The sequence below is a fragment of the Triticum urartu genome, chromosome 1A, assembly GCF_056163025.1.
Source record: "Triticum urartu cultivar PI428250 chromosome 1A, HENAU_Tu73, whole genome shotgun sequence".
NCBI classification, from domain to species: Eukaryota; Viridiplantae; Streptophyta; class Magnoliopsida; order Poales; family Poaceae; genus Triticum; species Triticum urartu.
In genome coordinates, this window is record NC_141873.1 from 432,475,222 (window position 1) to 432,490,010 (window position 14,789).

The 14,789-nt window shown below is 47.4% G+C and overlaps 1 long non-coding RNA gene across 1 annotated transcript; it reads right to left on the minus strand.

The window, feature by feature from the left end:
• Positions 1-11,202: 11,202 nt before the first annotated feature.
• Positions 11,203-14,547, minus strand: LOC147991571 (uncharacterized). Its single transcript, XR_015613949.1, has 2 exons — positions 14,233-14,547; positions 11,203-11,474 (listed from the first exon to the last, which is right to left on the minus strand). It is a non-coding gene; the product is annotated as an uncharacterized LOC147991571 (long non-coding RNA).
• Between the last annotated feature and the right edge of the window lie 242 nt (positions 14,548-14,789).

Genomic DNA, 14,789 nt, shown 5'->3' on the forward strand with positions numbered 1-14,789 from the left:
GTCCTGCTAGCCCAGTTACTACTGCTCCGGAACACTTAGACTGGCCGGCATGTGTCTCACCTCGTTCCTGTGTCTGTTGCTTCGGGGAAATGTCACGCGGTGACTTCCGGAGTCCTGCTAGCCTACTATAGCCCAGGTTCCCGGAGTCCTGTTAGCCCAGTTGCTACAGCCCGGATTCACACGCTGATGACCGACACGTTCGATGTTGGGACATGTATGCCTGTCCCCGTAAGCTAGTGCCACTTTGGGTTCACGACTAGTCATGTCGGCCTGGGTTCTCTATCATATGGATGCTAGCGACACTATCATATACGTGAGCCAAAAGGCGCAAACGGTCCCGGGCCAGGTAAGGTGGCACCCGTGGAAATACCGTGTGCGAGGCCGCAAAGTGATATGATGTGTTACATGCTAGATCGGTGTGACTTAGAATCGGGGTCCTGACGGCGTTGGTATTAGAGCTTGACTGCCTGTAGGATTACCAAGCCAAACTGGTCGAAGTTGAGTCTAGAAATACTTTAGTCATATAAGGGAATTGATTGTGGAAGGGAATGTAAGGTTCTTTTTACTCCTTTGCCTCATGCCCTTCTGATATGAGTCAACCTCTTCTTTTCTACGGGGATTAAGAAGTAGGCTTTCTCATCTTTCTATCAGGATCACGTGTTACTAATCTGTAGATTTACAGGGATGATGGATTCAAGCCTTTGTTTTGTTCCTACTACTTTTGTGTGTTCTTAGTTAGTCTCAGAACCTTGATATTGCAATGTTAAGTGGTTATGCCACCATTTTGCAGGATGTCTCAAAACCTTTTGAGCATTTACAACCGTCATGCTGCCCGAGTCATCCCAGGTTTCTAAATAGTCTGATGCATTTGCAATCCCTTCTTTCCGTTCTCGATGTTCCTTTGGGCCAGATTAACTACACTAGTCGTCTGTTGAGGTACTCCCTTGCCTTGACATATATGTTGGAGCTAGTATTATGACCCTAGGCATCCTAGAGAACCACCCAGTAATTTTGCAATGCTTTATATTCCTAGTGTGATGATTCTGGCCATCCTTCTCGAAAGCATCCCGTGATGTTATTAGCTAGTAGGCATTCTATTCCTGGGTTCTTAAACCCAAGATTCACTCCACTCACCTCCTGTTGATAGTGATTGCTAGTTCTTTTAGGATATTAGTAACCTTTGCGATAGTCCTCGAGGTCCGTGCTATATCATTCTTCCAATACCATGAACTTCTTATGGCAGTTCTTTTGAACCAAAAGACCATAACTAGAGTGCTCTTGATGAGTTCCCGATTCTATGTTGTGACTCTGCCAGTTCTACCTTTTCTACATGGGTTATCCGGAAGAAATATGTTGAACTCGTTCGACATACTAATCTATGCATCCACAACTCAGAAAATTGTATGTTCTTTGAGTTGTCCCTCTTTATGTCGTTATCTGACCCTCGTCTATCAATTGATAGTCAAGAGTAGGTGTGCATTCGTTCATTGATGCCTATTATTCTTGTGGTCCGTCAAGCCGTGCTATTTCAGAATGACTAGGAGAAAAAAACTCCAGTACCTCCTCCATTTCTAGGATTGGGTCAAAGCAGTTGTATTCCGCAGATCAAAATGACACTCCAGCTTCTGTTCTGTTCTACCTTGGAGTATTACCATCTTTATGTCAAGAATGTCATGGGAATTGCACAACCTCCTATGAACTCTTGATATAGTGATACCTCTCGCCATCATCATTCATTCCTCGGTTCCGTGTTGATATAACCGGTATGCCAACAAGTGAACCGTGATGTGTGCAATCAATACTCCTGGCAACCCGTCGCTTGGTAGTTAATGGACGATGAATCTTATTCTTAGGGTGTTGGTTATTGAATCATCATCCTAAGATTTATCGTGCGACCTAGTCCATTTTCCCTAGTGCACTCCTCGATCAATGAGATAGGATTGTGTCAATCTATCACTCTCTTGATCACATCGTCTTTTCCTGAAAAGCGAGATTGTTCTCGAGCTTAGTAACATATCGGTGGTTCGTGATTTTCTGAATATCTTCTTGGAAGTGTTACCAGGTTGTCACCTGACCGCTATGTTGAGTTCGTGATCAAGTTGGTTTCTTGTAAACCACCCCTTCTCCAAGAATCCATGTGGCATATCCCTGAGCTAGTTGATTAAGCTAAACAACAACTTGGAGAGTTGAAAGATAAAAGCTTGTTTGACTTAGATCATTTTAAGGGATATCTTCTGTGTGTGTATTGAAGAAAGATGATATCTTCATCGATTGGTCCCTATGATCAGTTGTTGGACCTATTGTCTTATCAAAACTTTGATTTGAGTGTGGGCTATCCTCAAATCAAATCAGAACCAACGATGTTCGTAATGTTGTCTTATTCGTGGTTGATTCCTCGAGCATACGCCATTACATCTTTTGGTCTGACTAATACTATCACATTGTTCACATAATGGTGGAAGTCCAGTGATATGGAAATTCCGATGAGTTGATGTTGAGCCTATCAGCAACATTTTGTCTCCTCCATGATTCATGTTGAACATCCAGCTAGTGTTGGAAACTTGTGTAAGCATTTTCTTCATGCCCCGTTCATGAAGTATATGTTTGGATGAAAGTACTGACTTCCTCTAAGTTCACGTGCAATCGATGCAAGTTGTCACCGTGAGTTCGAGAAAGATTGTTTTTGTTTCCTCTAGTACCATCCCAAGTTAGTCATAAATGTGCGAGGTATGCTATGGTTTGACAGGCTCGCTACCTCCATTTCCATATGCATCTCTTAGTACACCAAGCCACTGATTGATTTGTTCCAGGAGAAGAAGTTCCTTCTTAAGAGCAAGACTTTTGCAAGGACTTTGCTATCCTCGACGATGGTTCCTAACCTGAACTTGGTAATGTTTTATTATAAGACTACTATGTGGGCATGTCTATCTGGGACAGCATGTTCACATGTATGTAGCAGAACCAGCTCATGTTTTGGCGCTTGCTATCGTAGTTCATTTCCCGAGAATCTCGCAACATCATCTCGTCGATTTTTGTTGCAAATTTTCTTTTTCAGACATGTTGTCTGAAATATTCTGCTGCCAACCAGATCTGAATCTCAGGAAAATATGATGGTTGGAACATTTCTAACATTTCCATTTTGTTCCCATCTTGCATCGTCATTGTGACTTTTTTCTATGGTCTGCCTTCTCAGTAATTGCTGTTCAGGACTGTCTTCAAAAGTGGTCCTACCATGGGTCCCATCCATTTCCGATGATAAGCAAAAATCATCCATTGCATTGTCTTCAACAAGGTAGTCCACATCATCCATTTTAGTCTGGGTATGACATTCTTCTGAACTCCCTCGAACGATCGTTTGTGATTGCCTTAGGCTGGCATAAAGAGTTTCAATGATCTTTGTATCAAAAGTAATTCTTTTTGCCACTTAAGGGAATAATCCAACGAGTCACCTTTCCTAAGGTGCCCCGCTAGAGAATCATGGCAATTATTTCCTCGCTACCTTGACACCATCCACCATCTTCTTAAGCGTGGAATTGTTGCCCACGAAATCGAAGTTCGTCGTTTGTTCTTCCATCCCTCTTGATGTATGTTTTGTGTCCCAACTCAAGAGATGTTTCCACCTCTCATTCTATGAGTTGATCTTGAGTGCTCGATCTTTGAGAAGATCGATTTCTGTAGAGCTTCTCTGTCTTCATCATGTTGGACAAAGATCTCGAAGGCAAGACGTCAAGATCAATATGATGTAAGGAATCAACATCTTCGAGAAGTGCAACCTGTATCATGAAGATTCTGTTAGCTTTGTGTCTCCTATGTCTTCTTACCTCATGTCCTGAATCTCGGGATGATATTATTGTTTAGTGGGGGTGAGTTGTCACAACCCTGGTATTTGGTTGCAGATAGTGGCATTGCATCCATGCATCATGTCTAAAGTTATGTGAAATTGAAATGGGGATTGATCCAAACCCTAGCACCAAAATTAAATCAACTAGGTTTAACTAAAAATTGCATTCAATGAACCCACAATGCCTTCATCAATGTTTGATATTTTTGGCAAGGCTTTGAGTCCGAACCAAAAATGGTGAACATTTTTGTGGGATATTTTGGGCACTGAATTTAAATCATTATTGTATTTTGCATTTGGAATTATATTCATAATATATAAGAATATATTTTCAAAAGCCCTGAAATATTTTATGTGCATCTGGAAATGACCAATGTGCAACATAAAAATATTTAGAGGAATCTTTGGCACTAGTTGAAGTCATTTTGATTTCAAACAGTGGCAAATAAATAAAAAGAAAACAGAACAAAATAAAATAGAGCTGAAACCTCACTTGGCTTACCTGGCCTGCTCCTGTAGCAGAGGCCCAGCCCACCAGGCGCCGTCATGCTCCTGGCGCCAGTCAGCAAGGCGCGTGGGTGACGCACGCACACACATGGCACGCCATGCCACCAGGGCGCCTGCCTGCCTCCTCTTGCCAACGAGACGTCGCGAGCATCGCGCGGAGCCGTCTCGCTCTTCCTCTCTCTCCCTGGAGCTCTTCCCCCTCCTCTAGTTCTCTCCCCCTCGCTGTTCCCCACCTCACCGAACCGCGCCGCCGCGACCGACGAGCTCCACGACGGCCGCATCTACTCCCTCGCTCCCTCTCCACGTCCCCGAGCTCCGCCACGACCCCGTGGAGCAACACACCCGATGCACGCGACCAGAAGAGGCCCCAGTCGGCCGGAGCGTCGTCGTCTTCACCTCTAGTGCCCGGAGATCGACTCCGTCGATTTGCCTCATCCAAAGCATCCCCGAGGCCACTGACCTACCCTGCCGCATCCCTGTGAGCTCCTGCTCCTTCCCCCTTGCTCATCCCCTCCGTTTCCGTGCCCTAGCTGCCTCTCCCACCATGGCCGCAAGCTTCTCGCCGCCGGCCATGAGGTCGCCGCCAAAGCCCGAACCAGCCGCTCCCGCACGCGTCATCGTTCCCCTTGCCTCTCCAGGAGCCTGTAGCCACCACCAGAGCTTCCCCACGTGCCTTATAGCCACCGCCCGAGCTCACCCGAGCTCCAGCCGCCGCCGTGAGCTCGTCTCCGGCGAGTACAACACACCACAGCCGCTACTGCTTGCTCCGTTGGATGCGGATGAGCACCAGCTCCACGCAGAGTCCCTCCGCCACTCGTTTGGTCGCCGGAGGAGCAAACCCGACGCGCTCCGCCGTCTCTGGCTTCACCGGCGACGAGCCGTCGGCCTAATTCCGGTTTAGTCAGTACTAATGACCCCGCTAAACACCCCCAGAGCCACTGCCATGTGGGCCCTTGTGCCTATTTAGGTTAGTTTAATTCCTATTTAGATTAGTGCTAATCTTGCGGACCCCACGTGTCAGCTTAGACTTTGACCAAGTCAGCATTGACCGGACCCAAACCAGCCCTGAGTCACTGACCAGTGGGCCCCACTGGTCAGGTTTGACCTGGACCAGCCCAGTTGACCTGCTGATGCCAGGCTTACGTCATTATAACCTCATAATCATTTTCTGGCGATTTTATATTTCAGAAATGAATTATAAAATCCAGAAAATTGTTTAAACTTCTGAAAATCATAGAAAATAAACTGTAACTCCAAATGATATAGTTTATATATGAAAAATTATTAGAAAAATTCAAAGAATCTGAATATGGCATTTTCATGCATGTTTGAACAGGTTAACCTCACTGAATAGGACAATTCAAGATTATGGAATAAATGGTAATTAGTTTTGGAGTTGGAATTTGCTATAGGTTTGAATTCCAATTCAATTAATATGACTAACTGTTGCACTAGGTCAATTCAGTACCTTAATATGACATATCATTCATATGAATGTGCATTGCATTGATTGTGGTTCCTTTTGTGTTTGTCGGTGGTTGCTCCCTCTTAGTCGACGATGTTTCTGACGACGTGATCGATGACACCGATGAAGAGCTATACTATCTCCAGAAGTGCCAGGCAAGCACCCCCCCTTGTTCATCCCAATACAATCCCACTCTCTCGCTCCTGCTCTATTTTATTGCATTAGGACAACAACGATTCAACTATTACATGCTGCGGTAGTTGAACCCCTCTCCTCTGCATGACCTGTCATTGCCACAGTAAATAGATGAAACCTACTAGCATGAGTAGGAGTTGTTTGAGCCCTGATGTGCCTACTCATACATGCTTGTTTGTCATGCCTGCTACTACTTAGAGTTGAGTCAGGGTTGATTCATTGGGGATGAACTGGAATGTGTGAACATGTCCTACTATTGAGAGCTAAGTGTGTGAACATGATTTGGTAGAGGTATTGGTGAGAGGCCATGTAGGAGTACATGGTGGGTTGTCTCATTGAAGCCGTCCTCAGGAACTGAGTTCTGTGTTTGTGATCCATGAACAGCTACTACCACGCGTTGGGCCCGAAACGAATAGACCCTCTCGACTTATTAACTGCCCCTGTCCTCTGTCCAGGAGTTGCAAGTAGTTTCTGGTGTTTGTAGTATGCTGGAGGCCATGCACAGCGCTGACTCGAGGGGTGGGCTGTGATGCGGTAGGCACGTGGCATGGTGTACCGGGTCACCCGTTTGGTGTCTTGGGAACCCTGCACAACTTTCGGGGCCGTAAGTGGAAACCTCAGCTGGACTCCCTTCGGATGGAACCTGAATAGGTGATAAACCTGGACTAGGGATTTGTGTGGTTAGTCAGTTTGTGGTCGACAGCCTCGCTGGGCTTCCGCTTGAAGGTTGCCGAGTACATGTTGTGTAAACGGCTATAAGTGGTGAGAGCGTGTGTGAAGAAGTACACCCCTGTAGGGTTAACATCATCTATTCGAATAGCCGTGTCTGCGGTTAAGGACTTCTGGGTTGCCTGTACAGTTCATAAATAACTTGAAGTGGATACTCTAAAACTCGCAAGATAAGCGTGAGTGCTATGGATGGCGTTCTCGTAGGTAGACGGGAGCACATCCATAGTGGTGTATTGGTATGGTGAATATGTGGACTCTGTGCGCCACCTCAAAGAGTTACTTGTAGTCGTAGTTCAGGATAGCCACCGAGTCAAAGCTGGCTTGCTGCTGTCAAACTCCACCACCCCTTTGTTGATACCGATGCATATGGAGTTAGTTCTGATGTAAGTCTAGCTGGGTACATTTGTACTCACGTTTGCTTATTTTATGTTTTGTAGAGAGACTCCAGTCTCACTAGTAGTTCCGCGTGGACTTCGACATTTAGCTTGTTACCTCAGCTACGATCTTGTACCCTTGGGAGGGTCTTGTAGATAGTCAGGCTTCTCAGCCTTTTTCATTTGTAGTTGTCTGCACTCAGACATGTTTATGCTTCCGCTTGATGCTTGTATGCTCTGTATGTTGGGCCATGAAACCCATGTTTGTAATACTTGGCTCCTCGGAGCCTAATGAATAAATACTTTGAGTCATAGTGTTTTGTTGTGATGCCATGTTGTATTTACACATATTGAGCATATTGTGGGTATGATTGAAATGCTTGGTAGCCTCTCTTATGGGGAAATGTAGTCTAGTGCTTTCACCGAGCCATGGTAGTCTGCTACAGCCCGGATTACCGGGGTCTTGCTAGCCCAGTTACTACTGCTCCGGAACACTTAGACTGGCCGGCATGTGTCTCACCTCGTTCCTGTGTCTGTCCCTTCGGGGAAATGTCACGCGGTGACTTCCGGAGTCCTGCTAGCCTGCTACAGCCCGGGTTCCCGGAGTCCTGTTAGCCCAGTTGCTACAGCCCGGATTTACACGCTGATGACCGACACATTCGATGTTGGGACATGTATGCCTGTCCCCGTAAGCTAGTGCCACTTTGGGTTCACGACTAGTCATGTCAGCCCGGGTTCTCTGTCATATGGATGCTAGTGACACTATCATATACGTGAGCCAAAAGGCACAAACGGTCCCGGGCCAGGTAAGGTGGCACCTGTGGAAATACCGTGCGTGAGGCCGCAAAGTGATATGATGTGTTACATGCTAGATCGGTGTGACTTAGAATCGGGGTCCTAACACAAGAAATCATGAAGGTACATACGGCTTTATTGTGTTTTAGAGTCAATCATGCATGGATTGAGAATTTGGATAGACATATACAAGAGTTCTTTAAATGTTGCAATATAGACTCATGCATACATATACTATCATACTCCAGTAGCTGTTAGAGAGAGACTGTATCCTTATGTACAACGATATGTGCATGCAAGGGGTGCATTAGCTGGCCATTATTGTGCTCATGATTTTTACACCAATGGAATACAACCATCAACATGAGTACTTGTATCCATTATCCAGTGAGAAGAGAATACAATAAATAAGCAAAAATACTTTGTCTACATAACATTACGCATCAAGGCATGTCCCACGTTCATGAAACATATCATATATAACATCTGGAACTATATAAGCAAGTCAATCATGCTAATTTTCCATTGATTGCTATTTCACCACACACAAGCTGCTAGATAGACTTTGCTGCTGTATTCAGTAAAATATTCCACTTTTCCATGGATTGTTAGTGTAGAAGTGCATGCTCTAGCCAATACAATCAAAAGACCAATCTGATGGAAGAGACTAGGCAGCACATTATACGTCAACACTCCCCCTCACGTGTGGCTCTCTCAGGCCTAAACGTGGACCGAAAGTGGGCTGCAATTTAATTGCGCTGGTCGGGTCTTGAACTCAAGACCTCTTGGCTCCGATACCATGTAGAAGTGCATGCTTTAGCCAATACAACCAAAAGACCGATCTGATGGAAGAGACCAGGCAGCACATTATATGTCAACAGTTAGCAAGCTGCTGCTAGAAGACCTATTCCATAGACAAGCTGCTGCGACAGGCTGATATTCCATGGATCAATCATGTTGCTACCAAGCTGCTGCTAGACAAACTAAATAAGGAAAATCATACACTACTGCAGGATGCTGCTAACGCGACACTACGATCAGAGACCCTTCGATGAAACTATGTGCGATGCAATAATCGCAAACGGTGGTGTAAAAAACCGTCAAAAAAGGTGCAAAACGTTTGCGATGGAGGATGTATCAAACACAGTTTAGATTTTAGTTGCGTGTGTGATGCAGGGCATACGGTTTAGTTCAATTAACTATTTGCAGGAGGAACAAAAGAAATGGGCAGCCAGATGAAGGTGTGTGCGATTTACATCATACGGTTCACTCGGATGAACTGTTTGTGATTAGGCAACACAAAATAAAATGGTTAGCCAAATCAAGGTGTGTGCGATATACGGCAGACGGTTCACTAGGATGAACTATTTGCATTGAGACAAGAGAACAAAAACTGTTCAACTTAACAAGATGTGTGTGATACGCGGCAGGCAAACAGGCCTGTAATCGGAAACATGTGCAAAGACCGATAACAACACAGACGATTGCTGCTAACAAGCTGTGTGTGTTGTGAGCAAAGATTGCTGGTATACAATTGTGAGTGATTGATGAAAACATCACCGACGGGTTCCATTGTTTAGTCCGTGTGCGATGTGATTTTCTTTGTCCGCACAACATCTACGCTATGTCTACAGAGCATCAACATATATACTTAAAAAGACAGCATTGCATAACCAAATTAAGCATACAATTACACAAGTGACTACACACATAACATTTTCACACACCAAAGTAAGCAATTACATTCATACTAAACTAGGAGAAATGAGGATCTAATCATCTACTTATTGTTGCTATGACGCTTGCCATTGCTCTGCTTCCGGCTGGATCCCTGGACGTTTTGGGGAAGGAGGCACTTCCTCATGTCAACAATCCGCCTGTACATGTCGTAGCTCGTGTACGCCTCCTTGGCCGCGTACACGACATGAGCTTTGTCAAGTTTCTCCATCCAGGCCGAGTGCCAGGCACGCTTGTCCTTGTTGCACGAATCCTTCATCTCTCTATAGTAGGGGTTGATGATGGCCTCGGCAAGGTGAACCTGTTGGGGAACGTAGTATTTAAATTTTTTGCCTACGATCACGCAAGATCTATCTAGGAGAAGCGTAGCAACAAGCGGGGAGAGTGTGTCCACGTACCCTCGTAGACTGAAAGCAGAAGCATTTAGTAACGCGGTTGATGTAGTCGAACGTCTTCGCGATCCAACTGATCAAGTACCAAACGCACGACACCTCCGCGATCTGCACACGTTCAGCTCGGTGACGTCCCTCGTACTCTTGATCCAGCTGAGGCCGAGGGAGAGTTTCGTCAGCACGACAGCGTGGTCACAGTGATGATGAAGTTACCGGTGCAAGGCTTCGCCTAAGCACTACGACGATATGACCGAGGTGTGTAACTGTGGAGGGGGGCACCGCACACAGCTAAAGAGATTGTCTATTGTGTTTTGGGATGCTCCCCTGGCCACGTATATAAAGGAGGGAGGAGGAGGAGGCCGACCTAGGAGAAGCTCGCCTATAGGGGGAGTCCAACTAGGATTCCCAATCCTAGTTGGAGTCCCCTTCCTTTTCCAAGTGGGGAGAGAGGGAAGGAGTAGGAGAGGGAGAAGGAAAGAGAGGGGGGGCGCCGCCCCTCCCAAGTCCAATTCGGACTTGCCATTGGGGGCGAGGGGGCGCACGGCCACCCCTTGAGGCCCTTCTCTCCTTTCCCGTATGGCGCATTAAGGCGCACTACTTCCCTCGGCGAATTCCCGTAACTCTCCGGTACTTCGAAAAATACCCGAATCACTCGGAACCTTTCCGATGTCCGAATATAGCCTTCCAATATATCGATCTCTATGTCTCGACCATTTCGAGACTCCTCGTCATTTTCATGATCTCATACGGGACTCTGAACAACCTTTGGTACATCAAATCACATAACTCATAATACAAATCGTCATCGAACGTTAACGTGTGGACCTATGGGTTCGAGAACTATGTAGACATGACCGAGACACATCTCCGGTCAATAAACAATAGCGGAACCTGGATGCTCAAATTGGCTCCTACATATTCTATGAAGATCTTTATCGGTCAAACCGCATAACAACATACGTTGTTCCCATTGTCATCGGTATGTTACTTGCCCAAGATTCGATCGTCGCTATCACCATACCTAGTTTAACCTCGTTACTGGCAAGTCTCTTTACTCGTTCCATAATGCATCATTGTGAAGCCCCCAATTCGACTGTACACTAATCATACACGCAAATGTGTACGATCAAGATCAGGGACTCACAGGAAGATATCACAACACAACTCTAGACACAAATAAAATAATACAAGCTTCATATTACAAGCCAGGGGCCTCGAGGGCTCGAATACATAGCTTGATACACAAGCGTCAGTGGAAGCAACAATATCTAAGTACATACATAAGTTAAACAAGGATCCCTTAAGAAGTCTAGCACCAATGCAACACGATCGAAGAGGCAAGGCCTCCTGCCTGGGACCTCCTAACTACTCCTGGTCTTCGGCGGCCTCCACGTAGTAGTATCCGTCGGTGATGGCATCTGGCTCCAAGGATCCACCATCTGGTTGCAACAACCAGAAAGAAGAAAAAAGGGGGGAAAAGGGAAGAAAAGCAACCGTGAGTACTCATCCAAAGTACTCGCAAGCATCAGATCTATACTAAGTATGCATTGGTATCAAAAGGAAAGGTTGTATCTATGGACTGAACTGCAGAATGCCAGAATAGAGGGGAAGGCCTAGCCTATCAAAGACTAGCATCTTCAAGCAGATCCAAGCATCTTGCAGCATGTAGAAGAGTAAAGAATAGTAGTTTAATTAACAAGCATGTTGTAGCAATAATGCCCAGAGATCCTTCCTCGACTCCCTGCGAGAAAGCAATCCCGGAGCCACATATCTTAAGTATCCATTTCTAGTTGTATTAGATCAAGATATAAGTCTAAACGTCCATTACCGTGGACACGGTATTCGAATAAAGATATTCCCTGTAGGGGTGCACCACGTTTTCCAACATGCTTGATCACTCTGGCCGGACACACTTTTCTGGGTCAATGCCCGGGCTCGGAAGATCAGCACGTCGTAGCCCTACCTAGGCTTAGCAAAGAGGTCCCCGCCGGTCTACATCCTAAGCACTCCAGGGTCTGGGCCCATCGCCCGTTGCACTCCGGATCGTTGCGCGTAGGGCGATCCAGGCCACCTCCACTAGGGCGCCGACCAGGCCGTGCTGCAATGCTGAACTGGACGTCTGACAAAGCTTCGGCTGATACTGCGACATCGAGGCCCATACCTATTCTCGCGTGGTGGTTAGTGCGTAAAGGCCAAAGGCCAACTCAGAACAAATACCCAAACCATAGTGTATTATTAACTCGCGGAAACGAGCAGAGACTCATGATAATGTGACCCCGTCGCCCCGTCTCGAGGAAATACGGCAAGGGAAAGCCCAGCCCACTCGAGGGCTGCCTGACTGCCCGGCCGTGCCTCGTAACCATCTTGCGGGTGCTCTCCGGGCCCGCCCGACTTTCCCAAAGGTCTCAAGTAATGCCAAGGTCACCGTGTGTCCAAACATCAAGGGGAAAACCCAAGGAATCACCCTCGGAGTATTCCACTCGATGTAATCATCAAGGTGAACATAAGAGGAACCACCCTCGAGGTTCACACTTGAGGGGTTGCACGGCCGAGCCGTATCGGGAATGGTGAAGGAGGAAATCACCCTCGATGACCACGACTGAATAGCTACACTACAGAATTATCATCAGGAGTGCGTTATGAGGAATCACCCTCGACACTCGGTAGTAGCTCTGCAGAGTCGAGCAACTAAAGGGGCGTGATGTGATGTGCGGTGTCGGGCTCTGGTCGTTAATTATGTAGCTTGAGTAGTCAATGATGAAGCAGGGGCAACAAGGACAGGGTGGGGGTCACTGATGCATCACTAACCAACCTATACTAAGCAGTTTAGGATAAGCAGGTAAGGTACAACAGCAGGTACAAAAGCAGGCTATGCATCAGAATAGGAGCAATCAATAACAGTAGAAAAATCTAATGCAAGCATGAGAGAATGGAATGGGCGATATCGGGATGATCAAAGGGGGGGCTTGCCTGGTTGCTCAAACAAGAAGAGGGGTCATCATCGACGTAGTCGATCACAGCGGCAGTCTCAGGGTCTACCAGAGAGAAGAGGGGGAAGAAACAGTAAATACAAGCATCCAGTTGCAGCACTAAGCATGACATGACGATACGCGGTGTTAGGCGTGTTCTAACGCGGCGTTACACGATACCGTGGAAGGGGGGAAACATTCGGGAAAGTTTTCCCGAAGTTTGCATTTTTCGGACAGATGAAATGGAGGGAAAAGGTTGCATGTTCAGGTAGTTAGGGGCATTTGGTGAATGAACGGATCGCGTATTCGGATTCGACTCGTCGTTCAGAGCAACTTTGATGTATAAAACTTTTTCACATGACTTACGGATAATTTTCTATGATTTTTCAAAGTATTAAACATTATTATGAAATTATTATTAATTTGAAAATAATTAACAAATTGCTACGGGTACCCAGCTCTGTGTACACAGAGGCTGACAATGGGGCCTAGGGGGGTCCAGTCAGCTGGTACAGTCAGTAGTTTGACCAGTCAAAGCTTACTGGTCAATTGGCTCAAACGGGCCCACATGACATTGACTGTTAAACTAATCTAGCAGTTAATCAGGTAATTATGCTAATTAAGTTAAGTTAATTAAGATAATTAACTCAATTACTAATTAATTAAATAATTATTTTTATTATTTTTATTTCTATTTACATTTTCGTTTCTTTTAACAAGGGCATGGGCCCCCTGGTCAGTGGCACAAGGCCAGGGGCTGTGTAGCCCAGGAGCGGGCGCCGCGGCACCCAGAGGGACACTGGCGGGCACGACACCGACGGGGGACAGGGCGAGGTCAGGCCAGGGCAGCAGGGGCCGTCGCCGGACGATGGCAGCCGAAGCGGGGACTGCGGGTCGGCGTCAGCTCCAGTAGCAGTTCGGGAGCAGCAGCAACAGCTTGCGGTAGCAACGGCGTGGGCGGAATAGAGCCGTGACGAGGCCAGGGCGTGCACGCGCCGCAGCAGTCACGTGGTGCGAGGCCGACGCGAGGCTGCGGTCGCGCGGGGAGCTGCGGTTGCCGGCACGGGCAGCGTGGGTGAGCGACGCAACAAGGGCCGGAGACGCGGGCGAATGAGGAGGGAGGCGCGGTGAGCGCGCACGGGCGCGGCCAGAGCGCGCTGACCGCGGGCGGGGACGGCGGTGACCATGGTGACCCAGGGAGAGAGGGGGGAGATGGGGAGGTTCTCACACAGAGCTGTAGGGAGGTGGCAGAGTGCTTGGGGAGGGTCGAGGTGGACGGAGCGGTTAGGCGACGCCGACGAGGTGGTGGTGAGCGGCGTCGGCGTGGCACCAGGTCCCGGGGCGCCGCGGGGTCAAGCCCCTGATCCAGCTCAGGTCGAGGGGGCGGGCGCCATGCGGGAGGCGACGAGAGGCGGGCGACGGCGTCGGGCGGAGCGGTTGGTGTCGAGGGGCGAGTGGGGCGACGCGGGCGGGGTCGAGGTCACTGCCCCGATCCACCATCCAGATCGGGTGGGTGAGGGGAGACGGGAGGAAGTGGGGAAAGTGGGGGATTAGGTCATGGGAAGGGGGGTTAAGGAGGCAACAGGGTGGGCCGGCCTGTCTGGGTGGCCGACTGGGCCAATTTGTGTTAGGTGGGCCAAGTGGCCCGGTAGGTTAGTTCCTCCTTTTTTAAAGGTTTTCTGCTTTCAATTCCTTTTAAAACCAAAACAGACTTATAAAATATAAAACACGTTCCTAAATTAGTATAATAAATATAGGCCACTGCCACAATTAGTTTAGTGTTTA